The 25,411-nt window shown below is 44.5% G+C and overlaps 1 protein-coding gene across 8 annotated transcripts in view; it reads right to left on the bottom strand.

Annotated features, from left to right (window-relative positions):
• Positions 1–12,169, bottom strand: part of KLC1 (kinesin light chain 1) — a 74,613-nt gene extending 62,444 nt beyond the window's left edge. For 3 of the 8 annotated variants that reach the window (XM_059723264.1, XM_059723265.1, XM_059723267.1), the window contains exon 1: positions 6,225–6,338. The gene's annotated coding sequence lies outside the window, so the exon portion shown is untranslated. Of the gene's footprint in view, positions 1–5,937; positions 6,112–6,224; positions 6,341–12,149 lie in introns of those variants that run through there. The other 5 variants (XM_059723260.1, XM_059723262.1, XM_059723259.1 and 2 more) reach the window with 5 other exon arrangements.
• Positions 12,170–25,411: the final 13,242 nt, after the last annotated feature.

The raw sequence follows: 25,411 nt of genomic DNA, 5'->3' as shown, positions 1-25,411 counted from the left end.
AATCTGAAACTGTGATCACAAGGATCATTTCCATGTAGTACCCACCTTAAGTCCTGTTCCAGCTAGCCTCTTTTTAAAAGCTATTTTTTGTCACTTGGCTATTCATGCTAAATAAAACATTGATTTTAGTCATAACCTGTCATTTCCTAGCTTCCTTTGCCAGACAGAACTAATCATTGTACTTGCACCCAAAACACTTTTTTTCAGTTCACATTTTAAATCACTCAGTTAGAATTGTTAGGTATCAGTTCTTGTACCCACTGAATGATCTGAAAAGATTTAGGTATGGACAGAAAAAATGTTTGCATCAATGTGAAAAACAAACAAAAAACCCCCAAAAGCCACAACCCAGCAGACAGCTGACCAACCACTAAAGCAAACTAACTATGCCCAATCTAATAAGAATTCTCTCTGAAAATCAAGGGTAGTACTCCACCAGTATAAATACATCAGGTTAGCTTTCATCTATTCACTTATATTCTGGGGTAGGCAAATGCAAGATGCAAACAGCGTATTACCACTCCCCAGTAACCCATTAGCAAGGTGATATAATAGTGTGTACTGCCCTATGATGCATCTATTCATTCCTGAACCCAGTTATAATGTACAGTGGTGTACAAACATCTCTCCACATCCTTTGCCTTTCAAAACAGGAAATAGACATAGACCTGCCAAAGGAAGGATTACTTCAGCTACAGATTTGCAGAGGACAAATCTTTTATTTCTTTATTAAGTGCATGTAATATGCCTGGACAACCACTGAAATTAAAGCTAAAACTACCTCTTTTACCAGCTCTAAACTAGGCTGCCACACAGTAATATAGGCATACTTGTCCAAGGTAGATTTTCAAAATATGTTGGCAAAACTGTTAACATTTTCTATTATTAGACCTTTAAATCCTAGTCTGGGTTTACATCACAATATATTTTGCAGGCATAACTACTCAGGTTAAAAGGGGGGGGAGGGGAGGGAAAGGGGAGTGAAAGAAGGGACACTTACATCATAAATATGCTAGCGAGACCTTCTAAAGGCATCCCATATAAATACAACTTATACTGGCAAATTAACTTCAACCTCCCCAAAGAACATAAAGTATGCCAGTAAATAAGACAAGGGTTATAGGAAAAATTTTGCCACATTCATTGAGCATCACCACACAGCAGAGAACTGCTTTCTGTTTAAAGGTAGCCTTTTCCTGATGCTCTAAAATCTGCAATTACTTGGATCATCTTGAAATGGTCCAAGTACCACACTGTGCTGCGTAAGTGTGCAAGGCAGAATTAGTGATCCAAATTTAGGATTGTTTGAGCAAAATAAAGACCCACCCCCCTCCCCCGGTTTTATAGTCACTTAGTTTGATTTTTGTACATATGAGCACCTGGGGTTAATTCATGTTCTAACCATTCCCCAACTGATCTCAGTCACTCAGCATTTATCTTGACTACTGTCATAGCACCCACTGCCCCTTTAAGGTTAAATTTTTTTTTCAATAATCTTTCGTCAGGGTTTAGATTTACATTCATATGGCAAAGAGACATATCTACACATGCAGCAGAATCAGGGCTCTTAATAGCCAAAGAGCTTCATGACACTTGTGCAACAGTGAGTGATGTGTTCACATCCCTTGCTCTCAGCTTGCTTTCTATAATGACTCTTTTGTAGAAATCTTAAATCAGAATGAAAGTCCTCTAAAATCAAAATGCAGTTTGGTTTTATTTTGGAATAGTTTAAAAGTTAATGAGACAAAGGGAAGTTGAAAGACTATTAGGACAAATGACTCACAATCATCACCCCTTTCCTGAACAATAGAACCAAAATGCTTTCCTTTGATAACATATCACTGGGTCATTTGATCAAGGGATCTGAATACATAACCCCATTACATGAGCTGCTTGCAAAATAATGAAATTGTGTGTGTGTGTGTTGGGAGAGAGGGGAGGGGACATGTATATAATCCTTTATTGATATATACATTTTTAAAAGAAAAACAAGATCTCAGTTACAAAAAATAAAATACTGAAAGGTTACTTTCAAGGTTGAATGTGTAACCTTAACTCTGATATTCCCCAAGTTTCAGAATGACTGCTAGTGCAATGCAACCCTTTTTAGCATAATTGTGTGTGGTACATTCAAGGCTGTAAGTTAAAATATGACAGCTAGCCACCACTCTATAATTCCGCAGTTTGTATCAGCAGGTATAGTCAATCTACCTAATTATTTCCTTTGTCATGAGTATTTTACTTAAAATTATTAAATCAGAATTACAGTTCTGACTTGATCCAAAAATGGAATCTTAATTAAGAGATAGTCTTTGTATACAGATAGATGTTTTGTAAGAGAACTCACATAGCGAACTGCTCATTTGCAAAATAACAAAGCCTGCTTCATGAAAGATGTCTCCTAGCTCCTTTAGCAACATGCAAGACAAGCTAATTGAGAAATGTCTGAGAAGTCTGTTTGTCTAGGCAGACAGCAGTGGAAAAACCTATTTGAAATGGGCATCAGTTTGCTGTCACTGGGGAAGTAAAATGTAAAAGGAAAGATTGAAATGATGTACCAATTCCAAAGAAAATGTAATGTTGTCTATCCCCCAATTTCAAGTAGGAAGATGACCTACTAAAATAATTTAATATTTGACACAAATAAAGAGAACAATTTTTAATCATGCAGTTTCTAAGATGACATCATTCTATGTCACACTCAAAGTTAATTACTACAGTCTTAGAGACATTAACTGAATTTAAAGAGACTAATCTTAAACATTATAGGACAATTTAAGTTATTCCTGCATGTATCTGCTGTCTTTTGTCTGAAATCCAGAAGTGCTGAACGAAACTTTATCAAATATCTGAGAAAAATGTATTCTCCTTTGAAATCTGTAATTTGCTAACCACCCTTAAACAGAGTACCTTGGGTACTGATGTTGTGTATTCTCTGTTCTCCTCGCTCTTACTGAACCACTCTAGCTAATCTTTATTGTACGTTATCTGTACACAAATAGTGTGCATGGACTCAATTTCCTAAAATGAATATTTTGTTATCTTTAATCTGTAAAGCACATCACACAACAGTGCAGAAATAAAAACATCTCGTACCATTCAACAATCCATAATGCTAGATCCTCCTCCAGTTGTGAAAACCTTTGTCCAAGAGCCCTACTGAAATCCTCAGGAGTTCAAAAACAGATACCACAAACAGAAGCATGTCAGCAGATCTAAGCTATCACAGGGATATAAAGAATGATCCATATCTTTCTAGTCAAGCATGCATCGAGTGTGGATTGCTGCTGGCTTACTTATGAATGGAGTCATACTCCATTGCACAACTGACTGCTACTTCAGAAAGATAAATGTTAAAAAAATACTTTTACTTGGAAAGTCTTACTACTTTCATTAAATCATCAGAATTTGAGTGAAACTAAGTAACGGACTGATGTACTGCAGATGGTTTTATGTTGCAAGCATGAGAAATTTTTTATGAAGGTAAGAGAGTTTGCTTTTAGGTAATAATATATGTGGGTAGAAGCTGGTCTGCATTATGTCAATGTTTCTGCATAAAAAAAAAAAAAAAAAAAATGTTGAAAGGAAACACTTGTGTAACTTTGAGTAACTAAGTGGTTTGTTAGAGAATTTAATTTACCCTGACCAAAGATGGAAAAGTACTCTCCAAAACAAGAATATCATTTTAGCTTGGGCTAAGTGGCCCAAACAGGCCCCTTTTCTAGCAGCAAGAAAAACTGTCATTTCATACCCAATTAAGACAACTGTCATATCTTCACAGTCTCTCAGTTGTTTGAAAAGGTTGGATTCATTTCTCTCTTACCTATGGATCCCAACAGACTGACTCAGAAAATAAAGCAAGAATTAGGTAAATTTAATTTTTCTCTTATCTTCCATTTATGCAGATATGCTTTAAAGCAATCTTAAAGAGATGTAGAAGCAATGTTCTCAAAAGACTGGGTTTCCTCTAAAAACTAACAGCTACACTGTATTTTAAAGCTGTATTTGTCTGCCTCAAGCTGGAGAGAAAAATGAAAACTGAACTGCAAGTTTATGTCTCAAGGGAACCAGAGCCAGCACAGAAAGAGCCCAAGACTGAACTGAACCAAAAAATACAATTACATCTTCCCAGAGCGCGTGTGCCCACACACACGGCATGGCACAGAGAGACAGAAAGAATGGAAGTAAGAATACAAGGATTTTGTGACAGCCTCACAGAAATATCCTCACAAGCAGCAACTACTCCAGTACTGTAAAAGTGCCAGGGCATGAGCGCTTCCCCCATCCAACCCCAGCCATCAGATCCGGTTCTGGATTCTTGCTCAAAAGCTTGGCTGGTTCCTTCATATTTTGTATCCTATCGCTTTTTTACAGAGAGATTTCTCTCTTAATCTGGTTCCACTACTAGGCTACCTTTACTCTCTCACCATACCTCAAAAAAACCCAGCAAGTGCAAATACTTCACAACTTAAAAAGCTTACAGAACATTTTAAAATGTATATTAAAACATACCAGTTTTTCCTTGATTTTAGTTAGTATTTACTAAAAAACACCCCAAGAAATAAATCAGCACATCACTGTTGTTAATGGAACTGTCCAGCCCCCTCACCATCCTCCCTGAAACAGAAATGTTGCCAAACTTTCTAACTGCAACATGATGCAGAAGTGATACTGCATTCTTGCCACTCCAAGAAATTCCCTATTTCCATTTTCTGCCCCTGCCCAGACTGTTCTGCATTATTTGCAAACAGTTCCAAATGCGACAGGCTGAATACTTAATCTGATACTTCTCCAAATTCACAATCCTTTCACAGCAATTTCCTATTAAGCAATATGTCAAGTACAGAACTGTTCTGCTGACTTACAGAACATGAAGGCCTCGCGCTCCGAGTCATCTAAGGGATCTGCTTTCTATTGTCAGCGAAAGCTGAATCTGTAACTGTTCATGCTGATGATGATCTTGTGTGTTTCAGGGGTCCTGGCACATTATAATCTGCTTGCCATCAACCCCAGGTAACCGCTCTACATTTTACCAGCTACATTTTATTACTGGTTAACATGCCCCTCGCGTCCTGTCCCCTCCCCCCTCAGCACCCATTTACCCCCATCCCCTCTGCTCTTCCCTGCCGCACATCTGCATTTTCACGACCTGCATTGTCGTATTGGCTTTAGCTTCTATCCCCCCCCACCCCAAGAGATCGCACAAACACCAGCAGACTCTCCCCGTGCCTGAAGAAGGGCGTTTGTGCCCCAAAGCCTACAAAGAACATTTTTCCAACTCTTTAGTTGGTCTAATAAAAGATACTGCATCTACCCGAACAACCCTGTCTGCCACTGATAATCATGTTTTCATCATCTTCTATCACGCTTCATCCCAGTTTAGGAATGCATAATCAGTTAAACCTATTTGCCAAATGAGATTTTGAAACAAAACTAAATTCTTTTTTTTTTTTAGCCAATATTATTTAGACTCTTTGGATCTGGAAGGTTTTTTCTAGATTTCTAAATCACAGCCTGCCATGCTAACAGGAGCACGTTTCTTGTGCAAGTACCATCCCAGCAGAAAGCAAAAAAAAAAGTACTCCTCAAAGCAAACAGGACAGGTCAAATGCTATTTTAAGCATTTCCGCTTTTTGTGAAGGCCTTTCGTATTGCAAAAAAATGAAAGCGATGGCGACGATGCTGTGGAGAAAGGGGGCGGGGGTCACTCCCTTCTCCCCCGCTTCGGGGAGCGACAGCCGTGTTTCCGTGGGTCTGGGTCTTCGGTTTTGCACCATCACGCTGCCCCGCGCAGGCATCGCCGCTCCGCGACAGGGGGGAGTTGGGGGGGGAAAAAAAATAAAAAAAAAATATATATATAAAAACAAGGAAACCCGTTTGTTTGAGCGGGTCGGAGAGAAAAGAAACGACACCACACACACACAGACACTCATCTACCGCGGGCTCCATCGCAGTGACGCTACCCGGCTCTGCCCGCGATCACCCCTCACGGCGGGGCGCAAGGCGCGGCCGGGTCTCGGCGCTGCGGGCGCGGGGCAGCGTCCCGGCCGGGGCTACTCGATCGCGGCGCGACACGACACGACACGCGGGTTTTCCTTCTCTCCTGACGGGCCCGGAGCCCCACCCCCGCGGGCCCCGGGGCCGGGGACAGCGAACCCGCGGGCGGCGCTGCGGGGGCGAGGGACAAAGCGCCGCGGCGGCCCCGCCCCGGCCCCGGCGCTCACCGCTCGGTGCTGCAGGCTGGGCGACGTGCGCAGGACGCGGTCGGGGCGAGCGATCCCCGCGGCGCGGCTCGGCTCGGCTCGGCCCGGCCCGGCCCAGCCCACCCGCCGCGCCCGGGCAGCGGCGCTGACAGCGGTGGGACGCGCTAGATCCGCCGCACGCTTCCTGCCGCCGCCGCCGCTGCCCCTCCCCCCGCCCCGCCCCGCGCAAAATGGCGGCCCCTCCCGACCCACAATGCTCCGCGCGCGCCGAGCGCATGATGTCACCCTGGGGTGGGGCCGCCGTCTCCCCGCTCCCCCCCGGGCGGCTGTTGCAGCGGAGGCCGAGCTCGAGCGCATGCGCCTCACTTCCGGGGGGGCCGTGGGCGTCCCTTGATCGCCCCCGCGGGACCGGGCCGGCTTGGCCCCTCGGGGCGCACGCCTCTGCTCCCCGCACGGATACGAGACCGCGATTCGCAGCCAGGCCCCGGAGCCGCCCGCCAGGCCCTCCCCAGGGGGCTGGCAGCACAAGGACCGCGCCTGGGCCGCAGCGCCTTGAGCGCCCCAGGCCTTGCACCTCCCCGGGGCCGCCCGGCCTGCCCAGCAGGGCTGCAGCCCCCAGCCGGGGAAGAGCTCCTCCCCGCCGCTGGACGCGAGCTGGCTGCTGCGCTGGGAGGGCAGGCGCGCGGGCACCGGCGGCGGCGACGCGGTCCCTGGCCCGTGGAGCGGGGAGGGGATCGTCCCCCCACGTCCAGCGGCCGCCCGAGGTGGTGGCGGATGAACAAGGACGAGGAGCTGAACAAGCTGCTGGGGGAGGCTCTGTGGCACCGCGCAGGGTCCTGCCCCACGTCCAGACAGTGCCGCTGCCTAACAAAACGGCTGCAAATCCACTGGCGAGTGAGACCGGTGCAGATTTGGAGCCTCAGAACCATTCAGAACAGGAAGGCCCCGCATGCTTTTGTTTACATGGTCCCTGTCCGCAGCCCCTCCACGTGCTAGGCCCCCCTGGCCCTCACCGAGCTTGCAGTCCGTGGAGCCAGGGAGGAGGTGGACCTTGCAGGGCGCTGTTCCCATCCCTCATACAATCACATCTCCAGGCGCATTTGAGGACCTGCAGTTTCAAGATGCATCCAAGGTCCAGTAGGCACAAATCCCCGTTTGCACACTGGGACTGTACTGCATTACAAAATACTAAATGGTGTAGGGAAAGCAAACATCATGCACAAGTTACATCCAGAGATTTCAAATCAGAATTCATAGTATGAAAAACATTCTGACCCATTTTAGTCTTTCTGTGGTTCTTACAGAAAAAAAAAAAAAGAGAATAGAGCAATTCTCCTTGCCGCAGTCAAAAAAAGTCAAAGCTAAGAGCTGGCATTTTCTGAGGGCTGCCTCAAGTCTCTGAAGGTTAAGAACCACTGATACAAGGTCTGCACTGAAGGGCTTGCACAATATTAAGTGGACATGTCAAACCAAAAATCAACTTTCACCAGAATGACAGTGTCACTGTGCAATGAAAGCTTGTCTAGCTTTATCCCAGCTACATAGTTGGTCCAATAAAAGGTATCACCCTAAGAAATTCTTGCTGCCGTCACATTTTTGCTCACACTTCAAGTCACCTCTGGACAGAGACCAAGCTGATAACCAGTGGGTTGATGGCTTGAGAGGAAAGAGGAGAAGCTTGTCCTTGAGATGCATGGTAAATGAAGCAATAGTAGGTTGTCACTCGACAGCCCAACTTGTAAGAAATCTGGACAGGCACTTGTGGTAACATAGCACAGCATCCAAATTCCTTGGTAGATAGTGGAAGGGAGAGAAAGGGGAGAAAGAATATCAGTATAAAGGTGCTGAAACTACTCAGATGACTAGTATTTAACAGGGGAAAAAAAAAGGGGAGGACCCAAAGATAGACTGCTCAGGAACCAACAGAAAGGGAGGAGGCAGCGGCAGTGGCAGAAGAGGACCCAGTGAAAGACTGAGCCATAAAAGTCCCACCCAAAACAATGAGAAGCTATTAGTGCTGCCCATGGCAGCTGTAAGAGGGAGCAACATTGAAGAGAATGGGAGTGTTACAGCATACATTAGAGTTGGATACTGCTGATTCTTATGGTAGTAGAAGTCTAACTTGGCCTCAGAAAGTGGTTATGACATCAGTGCCATAGAACAAGAATGTCTTGTACCCTTTTTCTCAATTTAAAATTAATTTGGCAATTCCATATTAACATTTTATATATGGGTATGTCTGCAGGGAGCTCTGTTACATTTCAGCTAGTTAGGTGGCAGGTTATAATACTTTGCATTATATTACAGGGGTGGGCAAAATCTGTCCCATGGCTGCCCCTGCAGTGTGCCACATGGGGCTGAGCCCACCTGCTTCCATCTAGGGCAGCATGTGCCTTGCTGGTGCCCATGCCTGCCAACTGTACCACCCCAGTCCCAACCCCAGCTGGTGTGCACAGCTTCCCAGTAGGGCTGCTGTCGCTGCTGCTGCAGCCAGCCAGGTACTGCTCAGCTCCCCTGCCTCCAGCGGTTCCACCTCCTGCCCCTGCTGTACCACTTCAGGCATCAGGTAGTGTGGGGAAGCGGTGGCAACCATGTGGGCACATACCAGGCACTACACACCCAGCCAGGTGGGGGAAGGAAGCTGCAGCCAGACAGCTCCTGCCCCAGCATGTGGGGCTCCAGCTCCAGGCCACCTTCCACCTACTCACAAGTGGCTGTTCATCATGCCAGGCAGGCAGAGTGGGTAGAAGGTGGCCTGGAGCTAGAGCTAGAGCCCTGCACACTGGGGCAGGAGTCACCAGGCTGCAGCTTCCCCCCAAATTGGCTGGGCGTGTGATGCCCAGTACTTATCCCATTTTTCCGCACTACTTTCTGCCTGGAGCAGTACAGCAGGGGCAGGAGGAGATGCTGGGGGGGGGGGGGGGGGGGGGGGGGAAAGGGGAGGAGCAGTACCTAGGTAGTTAAACCAGCAGCTGCAGGACCCCCACTGGGAAACTGTGTGCACTGGTCAGGGCCAGGGTGACGCAGTCAGTGGGTGTAGTGTGGGTTCAAGCAGGAGCATGGCCTGTACTAGGCAGGAGTGGCTGGGGTTTGGCACCACATGGAGTGCTGCGGGGGCACCTGTGGGCCAGATGGGGAGGTGGTGATTGGGGAAGAGCACCCACACCTGCACCACACTGCCCAGGTGAGCTCTGCTGCATGTGCCCCCTCCCTCCCTCCCATCCCCAACCCCTGGCCTGCTCCCAGAAGCAAAGACACAGGCACCTCCCCCCCAATCTTACCCTCTTTTCTTTGTCAAAGTAAGTAAGACTTGACTTTGAGCTATTATGCAATTGCCTCTATATAAACTAACCAAACAACAACAACAACAAACCCCATAAAAATCAGGACACATTATTTTTTGAAATACACTAAGAAAACCAAACACTACTATAACATCTTTTGATTTTTAGTATAGGATTTATTGATTTTTATTTATTTATTTTTTTAAAGTAAATCGGTCATTTGTTAAAATTATATCTTCTGAAAGATTGTGTGCGTGCTGCCCTCAACAGCTCATCAGAACTTAAGTGGCCCACCAGTAGAAATAATTGCCCATCCCTGTTAGGTGGGTGTGTGGTTTAGTAGTAATCTGAAAGAAAAGGGGAATGAAGGACAATCCTGTATCCAAGCTGAACTTTAGATGGAAAAAAAAAAAAAGGCAGGGCAGGGGGAGAAGAGAATTACATCTTTACTGAGTGCGGAAATTCAATGAGGTTTCATGCATATGCAAGAGAATTAAAAGTAGAACACATCCTAATTATGTAATTATGCAAGAGAGCTGATCCAAAGGATCTGCTCCTGTCTTTTGGCTAAACAGTAGTCATTACCTCCTCCCTATTACATGTGCTTTAAAAGAATTCCTGTAATTACTTGCTTGCCCCAGAGACCCGAGTGGCTCTGAACAAAACAACTACTCCAGCATGCCCTGGTTCACAACACAGTTTGCCTAATGAAGCACGTATATGGCTGTGGTCCCTTGCATAAGTAGTACATATTTTATAATCATCTTGACTGAGAGAAACTTTTAGACTGCTCAGTCTAAGGGGCTACATGTTCCTTTCTACTCCAGGCACACAGCAGAATCATGGTATTCAAAGACACTTTGTTGTAAGTGTCCACTTTACCTCCTGTCATAGAAGTTCCTCCTCCAAATTGCCTGCTGGGTCAAGTTTAAAAGCCTAATGGGGACAGGAGGTAGAATGGCTACCTACACAAGACTCACTTCTACATCCACCAGCAGTAAACCACATCTTGGCCCACTCCCAGCAGCCCTGCAGGAACTGCATGGGGCACAGAGTAGTGTTGTTCTTACCCCGAGAGACTAGAGGTTTGTCAGAAATTGCAATGAATGGCTATGATTAGACCAGGTCTGCCTGCTTCTCTATAGACTTTGTTTTTTTTTTTTTTAAATCAAAACATCCTTATCCTTTCCTTTGTGAACCTAGGAAGCAACTTGTACCTTTAGCTCACAGTTGGACAAAGGTAGCAATAGTTCAACAAACGCAATACCAAAATTGGTGTTTGGAGAAGAGCAGCTTATGCAATAAACAAATACATCCAGGAAATTTACAATTCAGTCTGACTGACACTCTAGGGTTTATAGCCTTTGATCCACAGTAAAATTAATATTCCTGTCAGTAAGTAGTGTGCCCCATTCCATTAACAATTTAAACCACTGTGACTTTCAAAAATAATCTTCCTTTCTCAAGGGAGCCAATGGCTTTTACAAACCTAGCCTGATCCTGCAGTTCATGCACACAGAAAAAAAAAAATCCCAAATGACTTCAGCTGATGAATATTGACTGCTCTGTGGAACTACACTGAAATAACTTCAGCCACCATTGAAATGCAGTAGCTGTTTAAGAGTCCTGACAGCATTATTCAGCAGCATGTCTGTATCCCCTTTCTCCTCCCCACCCCCTTTTTTCTTTATCAGGCCCAAAGCTGCCAATCTTAAAGTGTTTCTGCCAGCTTCACTGATCAATTTCTTGACAGTTTCATAAACCTTTAGTAAACATTCCATACAAGAAAAATCTATGCTACATACATAGATAAAGTGCTCAAGAGTCAGAACATGGAAAGTACACTGTTCTCTGTACAATTGTACCCTCTTTTCTTTGTGGTGCATGTACTGTAGTTATTGGATGAAAAATCTCAGAATCGTTGAGGTCAGGAGCTCAAGAGCAGAAAGACTACATAGACACTGGCAGCAGATCGTCATCTGATTCATCATCACAACCATCAAGATATCTGAGCTTGTCATAGGGAACCTATTACTGAAGGGTTCACTTAAAAACAAAACAAGCCAACATTGAACTGATCCTATTCTCTTAAAAGCCAATATAGTTGTCATATATAAGTGAAATCTCCCTCTGTTTTTAAGTCATAAAGAGCTGTAGAAATCCACTGAAATCAAGAACTACTGTATTTTCCATTATCTTTAGTAGGCATATAGTAATAGACAAGAAGAAAATACACAATATACTTCAAATATATACAGAGAATGTTTCAATAATTGGTTTCTCAATCAGGGCAGGATACTCAATGTGGTCATTTGTTTTTAATTACCCAGAATTCCATTGCCTCTCACAGCTATTATGCAACAGTACTGTTGTCCAAGCCCATGAGATGCACCAAAAGATTAAAGAGACTTTTGAATGGCCTGAATTTTTTTGAAGTTTCTCTGTTTTCTTTAGGATTACAAGGCTTTAAATTTTGCAGTGGAAACATTTTTAAAGTATATGAAAGTCAAACAAAACCCCTAAACTCACATCCTTGTGCAAGTTTCTCTCATCTATAGTTCTCAGTTGCTACTTTTGTGTTCACTAAGCTCTATATCCAGGATCACATCTTTTCCTAACCACTGATTTCCAGAAAGTTATATTTGCTTCATTTTTCACCTACCTGAGTCATGCAAAAGTCACATCGCAAATCAGAACCCTAAATGGAATAAGAAGCCAGTGTTCATTGGCGGAATATCACACTTATCTTAACCAGTGCTGCATTAAGGTCCCTAGGCATGCATTGGCATGAACTCTCCCAGGTCTTCACGGCCACATCCCCATTTAGGGTGCCATAAATCTCCCCCCATCCCCTCCCCTTTCCAGAGAAGTACAGATTCCCCTCCCTTTAGAAGTAGCTAAAGTGGCAATAAGACTTCCCACCCCCTACCAGCTGCCCCCTCACCCCAAATCATCTTCCAAGAGGAAAATTTGGCAGTGCAGGGCTCCTCAGGACTGATATGACAGCAGAGGTATATCTGCTCCTGTTTTAAGCAAAAACCACTGCACTCTTCTTCTTCCATGCTGCGTATGCAGGCACTGCAAGTTGAAAAAGTGATTGCAGCATAGACACAATGTACATAAACAAATAAATAATAGTAATAGTAACTCTCATGCAATTTAGGACACTTGCAAATTCTTTACTCACTTTCTTACCCCACTTTCCCTTGTGCTTGGCAAGCATCCAGGTCCCTCACTTCTCTCCTCTAAACCACTTGCATTGCACAGCTTTCTGCCATCTGGAAATAGATGGTTGTAAGCTGCTGGAGAGCTGTTTACTAATGCACTGGTGAAAAGGTGGGAGCAATAGGCTACTATATAGTGAAAGGGATGGAAGAAGAGATTAGAGAAACAACAAATTTCTCAATGTAGAAAGCAATACCTCCAAAGCATACAAGTTTCACAAGCTACAGTAAGAACCAAAGAAGCCCAAAAAAACAAGAACACCACCCTAACCCATAGAGTCAAGGTTACTATTTTTAAAGTTAAAGCAAACTCTATTTTAATTTTTGTTAAATGAAAGTTTTCTTTTAAGGGAACCAGAGTAACAGCAGTAAAGACACAAGAGGCTTGCATAGCTAGGTTTCATATCAGCTTTGTTAGGGAACCAGTTCACAAACCATCATCAGAGAAAAACCTCCTTAACACCAAAGTTTCCAACCAGAAGCTCCCAAACAACTGATTTCAAAATCAGGGACAGACTCCTTCAGCTGAATGCAAGGAAGAAGTTAGAGGACATTAACATCTTCTCACCTTCACATATTTCTAAATGCCCCTCCCACCCAGGTGCTTGTTACCTATATGGCTTGTCAGCAGGCCTCTATAGCTGTTTTGCTGACACATTAGGTCTTGCTGCCAGATTACCTGCAATCAGATCAGGTGAAGATGCTTACCTCTATAATGTTGGTAATGATTTCAGGGGCATCTGTGTGAGTATGGGAGTTTGGCTTTTAACTTCTTTTTGAGCTCCTCAAAGTTCTCTTATTGAAACTATTAATTTTCCTGCATTTTTTATAAAGACATTTTAAAGGTGCCAAGACGGATTCTGATTGCAGTTTCAAGTCACTGTAAATCTGGAGTAATTAACTTATGAAGTTACTCTGGATTTACACCAGTATTCAATCAGAACCTGGGCTGCCAACTGCTCAATGCTTTTCTGTGTTGAGAATCAAGAACTTCGAGAAAAGAATCTCTGAAAAACGTGAAGATAGATTATCTTTTCCCCTCTGATACTTGGCAGAGATGCAAATTGAGATCTGATCTTTATAATCACACAGATGTGGGCTTGAATTTCCTGATGAAAACTGAGTCCCTTGAATCTCATTAAGATTTTAAATTGACATTTTCATACACATATGGACCTACAAAAGAGAGGGAAGGAATGGTTTTCCAGCTTTTCTATTGCAACACATATCAATATTAATCACAACTAGTATTAATCATTCAGCACTTGCCTGCATTGGACCTTGTATATACAGAAAGTTACACCCATTTATCTAATAGTGTACATATTTAAATTGATTTGAAATTTAAATTGAAACAGTATAATCCCCTGCATTCATATCTTTTTCAGTTTTCAAATTATTTATTTCACCATGTTTTAAGCCAATTAGGAACAGATTTTTAATTAAAAAAAAGTAAGTTACTTGAACCAAGACACAAGTGTGTAAATAGGAGGTTGCACCAAGTTAACTAAACTGGACTAGGAACTGTGACTGGGTCTTCAGAGTCACTGGGCACATCTACACATGCACTAATGTGCATTAGCCTATTTTAATGCACATGAAAGTATCACAAAAAATCATGCTCATTTGCTAATGGACATTAAAATGGCTAATGTGCCTTTTTCTAGTACCTCACATTGGAGACTGTGTCTATACGTGCACTTTAATGTGCATTAGCTTATTTTAATGCACATTAAAACATCACCAAAAAACATGCTCTTTAGTTATGTGCATTAAAATAGGTTAATGTGTACTTTTCTAGTACCTCACAATGGAGGTACTCAATTTAATGCACAGTACCTAAGGCGCATTAATGAATATGTAGACACACCCACTGAGTCTACACACCCACCATTCTATGTGGGGAAACCAGGTCATATAATCCTTTAATTTTTTTCAAACTTGTTCTTAGGACTAATTATATTTCTTTGCCCTGCTCCTATTGAGAGGTTCTTTTAGGACATCATTGCTCTGGTTAGAAGCTTGCCTCGATTTTCTAGCCTACATTTATTTATGGCCACTTTATACCCATTTGTTCTTGGGCCAAAGATATTTATTAGCTTTAATAGCTCTTCTCCCTCCCTGGTGTTTACCCCTTGATAGCTCTGTATTTATGTGGATTACTTTTTTTGTTGTTGTATTAGGGTCAGGACACTTCATTGTCCCTGTGTAACCTGTTTGTGGGGCCCTTCCTCCTCCTGGCATCCTGAACAGTAAGAAAGAGAAGAGCTTTGGATGGACTCTCCTCTCTCAGCCTTCATTTTTCTAAGCTAAACAACCCAGAGCCTTTTGGTCTTATGTTGCATGATTGGTTCCCCACTCCCCGATCATCTTTCCCTGCACTTGATTCAGTTTGAACTCATCTTTTTAAATAAAGCACACTTGTATTTTTTGTGCCAAGGTCACTAATAAAAGCAAAAACAAAACAAAACATGATCAATCCCAGGACTGATCCTTGAGAAATCCCAGTAGTAACTTCTGAGTATGCTGATACTTTTTATTTCACCATATACCACTGTAGCCTCCCCTTTAGCCAGTTCTTTCCCCACTTTACAATTCTTGTACTAAACACCATCTTCTCAAGTTAAACTAATAGTTGCTCATGTGGCATTGTACCAAAAACCTTAATGAAGTCTAGAGAGAGACTATATTTCCTTTGTTTGGGAAATCAGTTATACAGTCAGTACAGCATGATCTACCTTGGATAAACTCATGTTGCACTATATATTATTTTCCATTTATGTCAATTTTTTAAAAGTGTCCTTCAAAATTTGTTCAAATGTCCCGCAATACTACTGAGTTCAGACTAACAGGGTAGTTGACTCAACACTTCTCCCAGCCCTTTTTTGATAGGCATGCTGTATTTGCTATGCACCTACCATACAGTATCATCCATGACTAGATACCATACATCTATTACAAGTTCTTGCTACTGACTTGCAATTTCATATGCCATCTCTTTCATAATTTCAGGATGGAGATTATTTGGCCTTTCTGACTCAGATGCATTAAATTCTTAAGCCTTGCTTCTACCTCAGATGTGGCAACACTTATTTTCATACTCTCATTCCTGTTACTCATCCTGTCCTTACACCCATGTTCAAGCATCTTCCATACTGAGAACTGAAAAATCCCCCCTCCTTTAGTATATGGACCCCAATTTTAATGTCTTTTTCATCCTGCTATACAGCAGCTCCAATTCCTTTCTTGTTCTTGTAATGTATTTATTTCTTATTTATCTAGCTGAAACATCTTTTGTATTCATTCTAATTTCTTTTGCAATGTGGAACTCAGCCTAACTTGTGGTTCATTTAAACCAGCATAAATCTGTATGTAGATAAGGCCATAAACTCCCAACTAGGCTCTGGTTTCCCCTACATGTTTTAGGTGAAGACACAGCAATCCTCTACCCTATTCCAGTGTATCTGGGAACAGAAGTAGCCCTACTCTTCATTCTCTGGACAATATTTTCTTCCTTCCGTTTAATTTTGCCCTTCTGGAATTTCTAATGCTTTCCCTGCCTCCTGTCATTCACCATCCTTCTGCTTTTTCTGCTCATGGTTCCCACATCTTAACTTTTCACTTCCTTCTCTGCTATCTCGCCTGACTTCCTCTCATCACTGCTGCAGTGAGAGGAAGTAAAAGAGCCAGCTGGGTCCATGAGAATTTGGCTGAGATGTAATATCTGTGGCAGATGCAGATAACAGATACAAAGCACTGAGAGTCCAGGTCAGAGATGTAGCTAAGAAAGATGTGAGGCTGATCAGAAAGTCGCAGGCCTGGCCAAACTGAGACTATTGGTTTCTCCTGGGGAAGAAAGCTCAGGGGACAGGAACAGATGCTACCTTTTTTGGGTAGGATGGCATACAGGCTTCAATGCTCATTTCTTCTCATTGGTCGCTTATAGATAGGAATGAAGTGTACGAGGGAGACAAAGCAGGGTACTGCAAGTCTCTTTGCTCCTGGCAAGAGGAGGTGTTCCTTGTATTTGCCACTGCTTTCAATTACAGGATATAAACACATTGTGAATTGTCAGTCACCAGCTCTGCAAAAATAATCAGGGCACAGTGGCATTTACATCATCAAGCTTCAGAATTAAAATATTACATCATGATTAGGACATATGATTCCTCTAACAAGAAGAGATTTTGTGCTACACCTCCAAGGGCTTCTATACCATGGAGTTACTAAGAAACATGTGCATGGAAGGATGATTATCCTTGGTTCTCAATGATTCCCTCTGCAGACAAATCCTAAGAGACCCAGTAGAGAATCTGATATTTAAGGGAGCTGTTAGTGACCCTGTACATTACTCCAACCCTTTCTGTAGTATGCAAGGATCAGTATTGGGGTGCATCTGACCCAGTATTTATTTGCAGATTATGCCTGCACAGGCAGATTAACGCATGGGCCAGCATCAGCCAGGCCCAGGGGCCCCCAGCTGCATGGGTTCCCTTGGGAAATGATAGTTTCTCTTTGCAGGCAGGTAGTATTCCAGCCTACAAGGGGTCCTGCTTGGGGCTGCCGGGAAATGCAGGGAGAGTACCAGCCTCTTCCTGGTAGGGGGCTGGGCCGGGCCAGGAGCGCTGCCACGCCTCTGCGAGCTGTGGGCATGAGTGGGGTGGGCAGGTGGCAGTGACAGTCCTGGGAGGGGTTGCTATGTGGGGGCTAAGGTGAGTTTTGGGATGGTTATAGCCACCCTGAGCCTCCCCTAGTACCATCCCTGTGCATGTGTGTGGCTGCATGTGGCCAGGAACACAGCCAGGCAGCCAGCTCCCTGCAGGTAAGTCTAATGGGGGACAGGGGCGTAGGGGAGGGAAGGGGTAGGGGGGCAGATTGAGGCCCCCATAGTGAGGGAGGGAGTGAGGTAGGGGCCAGAACAGTGCATGGGACCCAGGGCAGGGAGCGGGATGGAGCTACAGATGGCTCATCCAGGGGGACCGGGGGGGGGGAGGAGGGGGGAGAGCCTCGAGCCCACAGTGGCCAGCCTACACCTGCCCTTGCCCTGCTGGGCTCCACTCTTGCTGTGGTGGGGGGCTGGGGGAGCAGGGAGGAGAGGCAGGCATGCGCCACTCCGCCCCCAGTCCACCCAGCCTCCCCTGCGGGGCACAGAGGCCCCCAACCCTTGGCAGTGGCAGCAAGAGGAGGGAGAGGGGCCCCTCGCCTCACTGGAGTCCAGCTCCCATGGGAGGTAGGGGGCCTCTAATTTTGTGTCTGCCCAGGGCCCCAGTAAATCCTAATCCGCCTCGGTGTGGCAGCGATAACTGTGTCAAGGCACAATCTGAAAGCATTCCTCAAACCAGGAAGGCTAGATTTAAATTATGCAGAAACAGGCTGCGAAGAGGCAGTTACCTCACCCTGAATGTGGGTCATGGTAGCATGATGCAACACAGCTATCATTTTGAGGCTATTATTTTTTTCCAGTTGATTGAAGCAACCGTAGTCAGTGCTGTCTGACTTTATTACAGTGACTTTTGGAGCACCTACACAATCAGAAGAATTGAAAACAATATACTGAAACTATATTTTAGAGAACTAGAACATGTCTCAGTACACAATGGGAGGATGCTGGGAGCAAGAGAGAGAAATAACAATGATACTGAGATACTGCACATATCATGTTACAGTTGTTCACATGTGCTGCAGGGCCACAAAAGATACAGTGTGATCATACTGTTGAAAACTCTCAGGCTGAAGAGTTTCCCACCTTTATCAATATGCAACATTTATCAGAAATCTACCCAATAAAGAATTCAATTCTATGCAACAATTTGACATTTTTCTCCCCAAAAACATTTACCATAAAGCTGTAAAACTGCAAGGATAGTAGAATCATAGGGCATTAAATTCATAAAGGAAAGATCAGACATTTTTTCTCTGTCATTTACTAGCACAAAATAATCCTGGGCTAGACTTCCGTGTTATGGACACTGCCATTAATCTGACTGACTTTTTCCTTCATGTGGCTTTGATTGTGAACTGTAATATATGGTGCTTTATTAACAAGTGAATGCTGTAAATAAGTGCACTTTCTGTTCTTATTTCCATAGTAGTGTATAATAGAACCCAAAGTTAAAATGTAATTGTTAATTATATGATAAATTAATCACAGGCTTCTGCATAATGACTTTGATCAGTATAAGCTTAAGCTAGCAAACAACAATTTTCCATGATGGCTGGTTTTGCAGAAACAGTGCAAACCTCCTGGGCTTCAAGAAATGTCAGAGGCAGCTTCCTATCCCAAGGAGGAAGTATGCATCCTCTGATAGCTATTCTACAGCTAGCCTCTCTCAGGAGAAAAGGCTGTGATTTCACTGGCTCAATTACCAGGTAAAAATAGATTCACCGCAGGAATGGTGGGGGGAATTATTGAGCATGCTTCTGTAAGCATCCCCTGCCAATACAATGGGAAGATCACCAGAGAGCAAAAAAATATTTTTTTACACTTTTCTGGAAATGTAATTTTTTTTAAAGTGCTAGGTGGCTGGAATAGTATCAGTGGCCCTTTGCAGAGCTGGAAGTAAGGTGAGGTCTTTTCTTCTGAAATGGCATGAAACTGGCACATGTGCCTATTTACAGCTAGATCATCTAACTTCTTCAGAGCCCAGTCAGCTGGGCATTTCAGTCTGCTTTCTTCCTGCTAGAATTTTGTGAGGCCTTCAGAAACAGAAAGCTACCCAAGAGCTGGTGCTGAGGGAGAAGATGGTTTTGATAAATATCAGAGGGAAACATTGCTTCCCTTTCACTCACTCCCACATACCTGTGGGCAAATGAAATAGCTTCTTACTAGGGATGTACTGATAAAGATTTTCTTGGCCGATACCAATGATCGATTATTAACCAGCTATATTGGCTGATCCCAATCTGATAGCTGATTTACAGGAAAGGAGCCTGGCAACATGGAGAACAGTGTCTGGCCAGTAGGTCTCCGGGGGTGGGGGGAGGGGTGGGCATGGGGAGTGCAGATTGAGGCGCCCATGGGAGGGAGAGAGTGGGGCAGGGGCAGGGGCAGGCGCTGCCCAGCCAGGATGGTGAATGTGACCTCAGGAGTGGGACAGAGCCATGGGTAGCTCATCCAGGGGGTGCCAGGGGGTAGAGAGACAGGGCGGCTCCCTGCGTGTGCCCCATGCCTGCCCTGGAGTGCATGTGGCCCCCTGGATTTGTGTGTAGGGCGAGGGTGGGCTGCCCACTGTGGGCTCAGAGCTAGGGGCTGTGCTGGCCTCTTCCTGGTGGGGGCGCTGAGCTAGGGCTGGGCTTAGGGTGGGGGCAGAGCAGCGTTGGTGGCACTGGGAGGGGTGGTTACGAGGAATTTTGGGGTGGCTATAGCCCACCCCATAGCCACCCCTCCCAGCACTGCTGCTTGCCTCACCCCTGCCTGCTTGGAGGCCAGGCCTGACACACGCCCCCCCTTTCCCCCCCCACTCGGGAAGAGGCTAGCACAGCCCCTGGCCCCAAGCTCACAGTAGGCAGCCTGCCTCTGCCCTGTGCACAAATCCAGGGGGCCACATGCGCCCCATGCCTCCCCTGAGGGTGTGAAGAGTGGTGGGGAGCAGCTCCCCCTCCCCACCCCAACTGCACCCCTTGGATGAGACACCCACAGCTCCATCCCACTCCTGGGATCGCATTCACTGCCCTGGCTGGGCAGGACCTGCCCCTGCCCTTGCCCCACTCTTCCCCCCCCCCCCCCAACTTACCAGCAGGAAGCTCCTCTCCAAGCTGCCAGGCTGCATTCTGGTTGTGTGCATGCTGCGGCTGCATGCATGCATGCTGCATTTATCAATGATAGTATCGGCTACATCGCCCCAAAAAAGCTGATTGCTGATAATGTTAATTTTCCTGTTATCAGTGCCAATCCAAAATGTAACCGATATATCAATGCACCTCTACTTCTTACATATTAATAACACATCAATGTGGATGATGGACATGACTGTTTTGCCTTAGCTTTCTAGAAAATATTTTATGCTGCATCATGCCATTTATTTTGCATATAACATGCCTAACATTGTGATAAATCAAGTTAGACAGCTACCAAGCTCTCTGACTAATCTGTTCTGAAGTTCAGAATACACTTCATGGGCTTCATCCTATAAAATATCATTAGTCAAAAAACAGACCACATTTTGCAGTACATATGCATAAATTTAATAATTCTAGAAATAACTTGTTACTACAAAAGTCCTTTAAAATATTCTATCATGGTTAATGAAATCCAACATTCCTTCTTGGTGCCAGCAGCTACCTAACCTTATAGAAAAGTGTGGACCTGAGGTTTCTACCAAACTGCAAATGAGTTCTTCAGTTGGGCTAAATAAGGATGCCTTAATGGATTCTTTTCACTGCATAGTAATGGGACACTGAAAACTTGTTGCAGTACAGTACTCCTAAAACGATGAGTTTATGAAAGATTTGAGCCAAAAACATTAGCTTTTGAATGAAAACTCTTCATTTGTGACCCAGAGATTTTTATTTCACATGAAGTTTTCAATGAAATTTGGAAAATATTATCACAGTAGTAACTGACATTCCTCTCAAGCTAGGTTTATCAATATGTAGGGTATCTGACACACAACTTTGCTTGGGCTAAATTATTTGGAGAATTATAAAACTTCTGTATGCCTAACAAGGGAGCTACCACTGCTCGGAGCTATTCAAACACTCTATTAACTAATCTCCCTTCTTATTCCTGTTTGACACTTCCACCTCCTCTTCTGTTCTTCTGAAACCTCTCAATAGAGAGGTTTTGTGAATAGCAGGAAATGCAGAGAATTTTAGAACAGAAGCATTCCCATCACAGTGTAAACCACTTAACATAATTAACCGCCTGAATATTACTAAAACAATGTTGCTTTGTTAGGTCTTACCAGAGGAGACACAGATTAAAAAGGTATATGCTGACAGTCCTGAATATGAAAACACTGTTTACTATGTCTTGATAGGTTTAGTTTAATACCCATTGGTAAAAGCTCCTCTGCATTTTTTCCCCTTCAATTTTCCTGTATTTTTTCCAAAGATAAGTTACTCTTTGATCTATTTCACCATTTTTCGTTGCTGTAATAGTCTTCTGTGTATATAAGGAATTATTTTTCAACTGTCTATGGGCATTTTCTGTTATTTTGATGCCTGCAGGATTTGTAGTCAGCAATATCTGAATACAGTAGGCCTTATTAAAATTCTGTCCTGACTCAAAAAAAAAATTAACATAAGCCTGGCAAAAAAAATATATGGCTTTTAGCTGCTCAAAAAACATAATTATATCAGTAAATGTGGATTATTTTTAATACTCTCTTTTTATGTTGCATTATTATCTTTTCTGAATTGAACCTTGACATTTAGATAATAAACTAAGGCTTTCAATGAGCTCTAAAAGACTAGGACCCCAAACCCATGTAGATCTGTAATGAAGGCAGTGGAATGCCACTTGTATATAGCGTTTTATCTTCAAGGGGCTCACTGCAGGATTGGGGCCTTAATGCAGTGTATCATATATTCATTGTTATCCATTCCTAAGAAAACACAATCAGTAAAATTGTACTCTGGTGAACCATGAAAGCAACTGGGTCCTTGCTGATGAAATCCCTGACTTGGGCACCTAGCCTCCCGAGTGGAATCCAGAACCCTGTGTCAGATGCCTATGTTCCCTATTCACTGCTTGGGGAGAATCAGGCACTCCATCAATGGCTCTAAACTAGCCAGCACCATGAGTGCACTGCAGTAAGGGCCAGATTAGGAAGCACCATGGACAGCACCTCCACAGAGTATAGTAGGGGTGGGCAATTATTTTGGCTGGAGGTCTGCTTAATGAGCTTTGCTGAGCTGTCAAGGGCCACATGGTTAGCCCCTAAACCCTGACCTTTGCCACCATCAGTCCCTCCCCTTGACCCGGAAGTACTCTCGGGGGGGGGGGGGGAGCTTGCCATCTTGAAACTGGGAAAAAAGCCAAAAAGCCATATACTACAAAAATCAGACATTATAACTTTTTTTTAATGTCCTGATTTATGTGTGTTTGCATTGTGTATCTAGAGGCAACTGCATAATAACTCAAAATACACTCTTACTTTTGCATATTGTATATGGGGCAGTTAAGGGGGTGTATGTGGGGGTTGTGTGAGGAGGAATAGGTGTGAGGTGTGTGTATGTGGGTATGGTGACTGGGGTGTGTGGGGGAGAGTTGGGGGGAGGTATGGAGGGGTATGGGTGTAGAGTGTGTGGGAAGATGTGGGTATGGGTGTGGTAGGAGTGGGAGTGTGTGGGGGCTCTGGAAGGATGTGGGTGTGTTTGGGGGTATGTTGGTGGGGGTATGGTGGTTACTTTTGTTCAAGTAACCCCCTACGCTACTTTGTTCTGGAGCTAGTACAAGTATCTTGGCAACATGTCTAGTAAACAGATTATGAAGAAAGTGGACTGAGGAGCCATGTGTGAGGTTGAAGGGAGATGGGCTGTGCATGAGAGAGAGAGAGAAGTGGGCAGTGGAGCTGCACACAAAGGATAAAAGAGCATTGTGGGATTGTGTTTGGGGTTGGAGGGGAGCTGGCCATTTGGACTATGCAGGGCACTGTGGGGTAACTGGGCTTTGGGACTGTAGCAAGAAACAAGAAACCTTTTTTTTTGCCTGCCCCTCCCCACTCTCCTATGTGAAATCCCTCCATATAGCAAAAAGCCCCTTTTGCAGCATTTGCCCCCTTTTGGGGATGCTTTCCCTTTTCAACCCTTTCTTCCTTCCTCCCTCTTCTTTTATTATATTATTATTATTTTTATAGCATATAAGGTGTACTTGTAATAAAAATATAGTTTGTAAATGCTTTTTTGGGTATAAAATAGTATTCTGCATCAGTATGTCCTGTCCCCCCTATTGTATTTGGTCTGTTTGTTGTATGTGCCATGGCATTTCACCCTTTTATGTTTTATAGTCTATGCTTTTTAACTTTGTAACAAATGTACTTTAAGTTTAAAAGTAAGTTGTACCATGTAACAATGTTAGCAAGGGTGGGAATCGAACCACAGTTTCTCTGTATGGAACCAGTCCCTGAACGAATCTTGATTGATTGCGTAACACAGTAGCTAGACAGGATAACATGTTAATGAGCGGCAATTAACACCTACCAAACCACAGACTAAGGAGAGGAGAGGATCAGTACAGAGCCAGGAACTCCCTGAAACTTCACTGTTAAAGGTAAAGAAGCCCCCATTTGAACTAATCACAGCAGTGAATTAATCAAACTTCATCAACGGACTCCCGAGACTGCACATACCTGCGGACATGACCCATGGGGCTGACAGCTGCCGTCCAGCAACCACCAAGGGGGACGTCCCACAAGGTCAACGACCCCTGGATTGGGTAAGCCTGAAAATTGGGGAGTCAGCAAAGTCTGCCAGAGAGGGATAAAAGGCAGTGAAGAATGACCCCCAATGGCACCCTCTTCGACCTGACCAGCATTGCCTGCCCAGCCAGAAGGACCAGCCGGCGACCTCCTTCTGAAACAACATTGCGCTGAAAGAAGCCTCGACTGGCCATCGCCGGCAGACTCCAGCACTTGGGGATAGGTATATCTTGACACCGGTGCTTAGTGTTCATACCTAGCTACTGTGAGTGTGTGTGTGTGCATGAATGTGTGTGTGTTTGAGGGGATCAGCCCCAAGTTTTATGATCTGACATTTGCATCCATCTAATAAACTAGAATTTTATGATGATTCTGTGAGTTGGTCCTTTGTAGCCAACAGGATCACATGGGGTTGGGACAGGCGGAGGGTGGGACTATACAGGAGGCAGCAAAGGAGGCTCAGGGTGTTCTGGAGAAAGTACGCTTAGAGTAAGGTGCTGGATGTGGATGCCAAGCACTAAACAATGGGTGTTGGGGTTCTGGGATAGTTGGGCTATAGGCGGCAGGGTGAAAATAGGGCTAAGAGGCAACTGGACTGAAAGGTGATGGGTAAGGCACCTGAAAGTAATGCACATTAACTAGTTTAACACAAAACTCTTTGATATAAAATGTTCACTGAATAATTACAGAAACACCTCTGGAAGTAGGAACTGGAGCCCAGCTGATTGCCTACCCAGTAAGCTCCTGAATCATGCTTTGCCTTATGATTAGCCAGTGAATATTGCAATAAATATATTTCCCTCTGCACAGCTTCAACAGGAGAAGTGGAGTGCTCCCCCAAACTCAAGTCTGTGGAGTACTTCTTTAGGAGTGGGAAGCGTGAGCTTGAGCCCCTTCATGCCAAGGAGGCAACTGAACCTGGATCTTATGGTTTCTGAGCAAGTGGTGCAGGAAGGGGGCCCCTATGGTTTTCAGAAGAAGCAATAGCTGCCACTGCATGTTGCAGGGAGTGCAATTCTGTCAGTGGGTGCTGAGTGGGCTCTGAGAATGCCTTTTTGATCTAGTCTTTAGAGAAGGGGTGGGGAATTATTTGGGCCGGGGGCCACTTATGGAGCTTTGGTAAGCTGTTGTGGGCTGGGTCACCACCCCTCCTCCCCCTGCCCCAGCAACAGCTCACCAAAACTCCCTAAGGGGTAGATTACTAGACCAGTCTAGGGGCACTGGACTGAGCAGACAGGTGGGAGGGCTTTCCATGGAGACCCACCCAGGACTTCCGCAGGCCAGGTACACTCAACGAGGCAGGTAGGCAGGTGGGAAGTAGCATCCAGGAGTAGGACTGG

The sequence above is a fragment of the Alligator mississippiensis genome, chromosome 2 (assembly GCF_030867095.1).
Source record: "Alligator mississippiensis isolate rAllMis1 chromosome 2, rAllMis1, whole genome shotgun sequence".
NCBI classification, from domain to species: Eukaryota; Metazoa; Chordata; order Crocodylia; family Alligatoridae; genus Alligator; species Alligator mississippiensis.
This window is presented reverse-complemented; position numbering and strand designations above follow the sequence as displayed.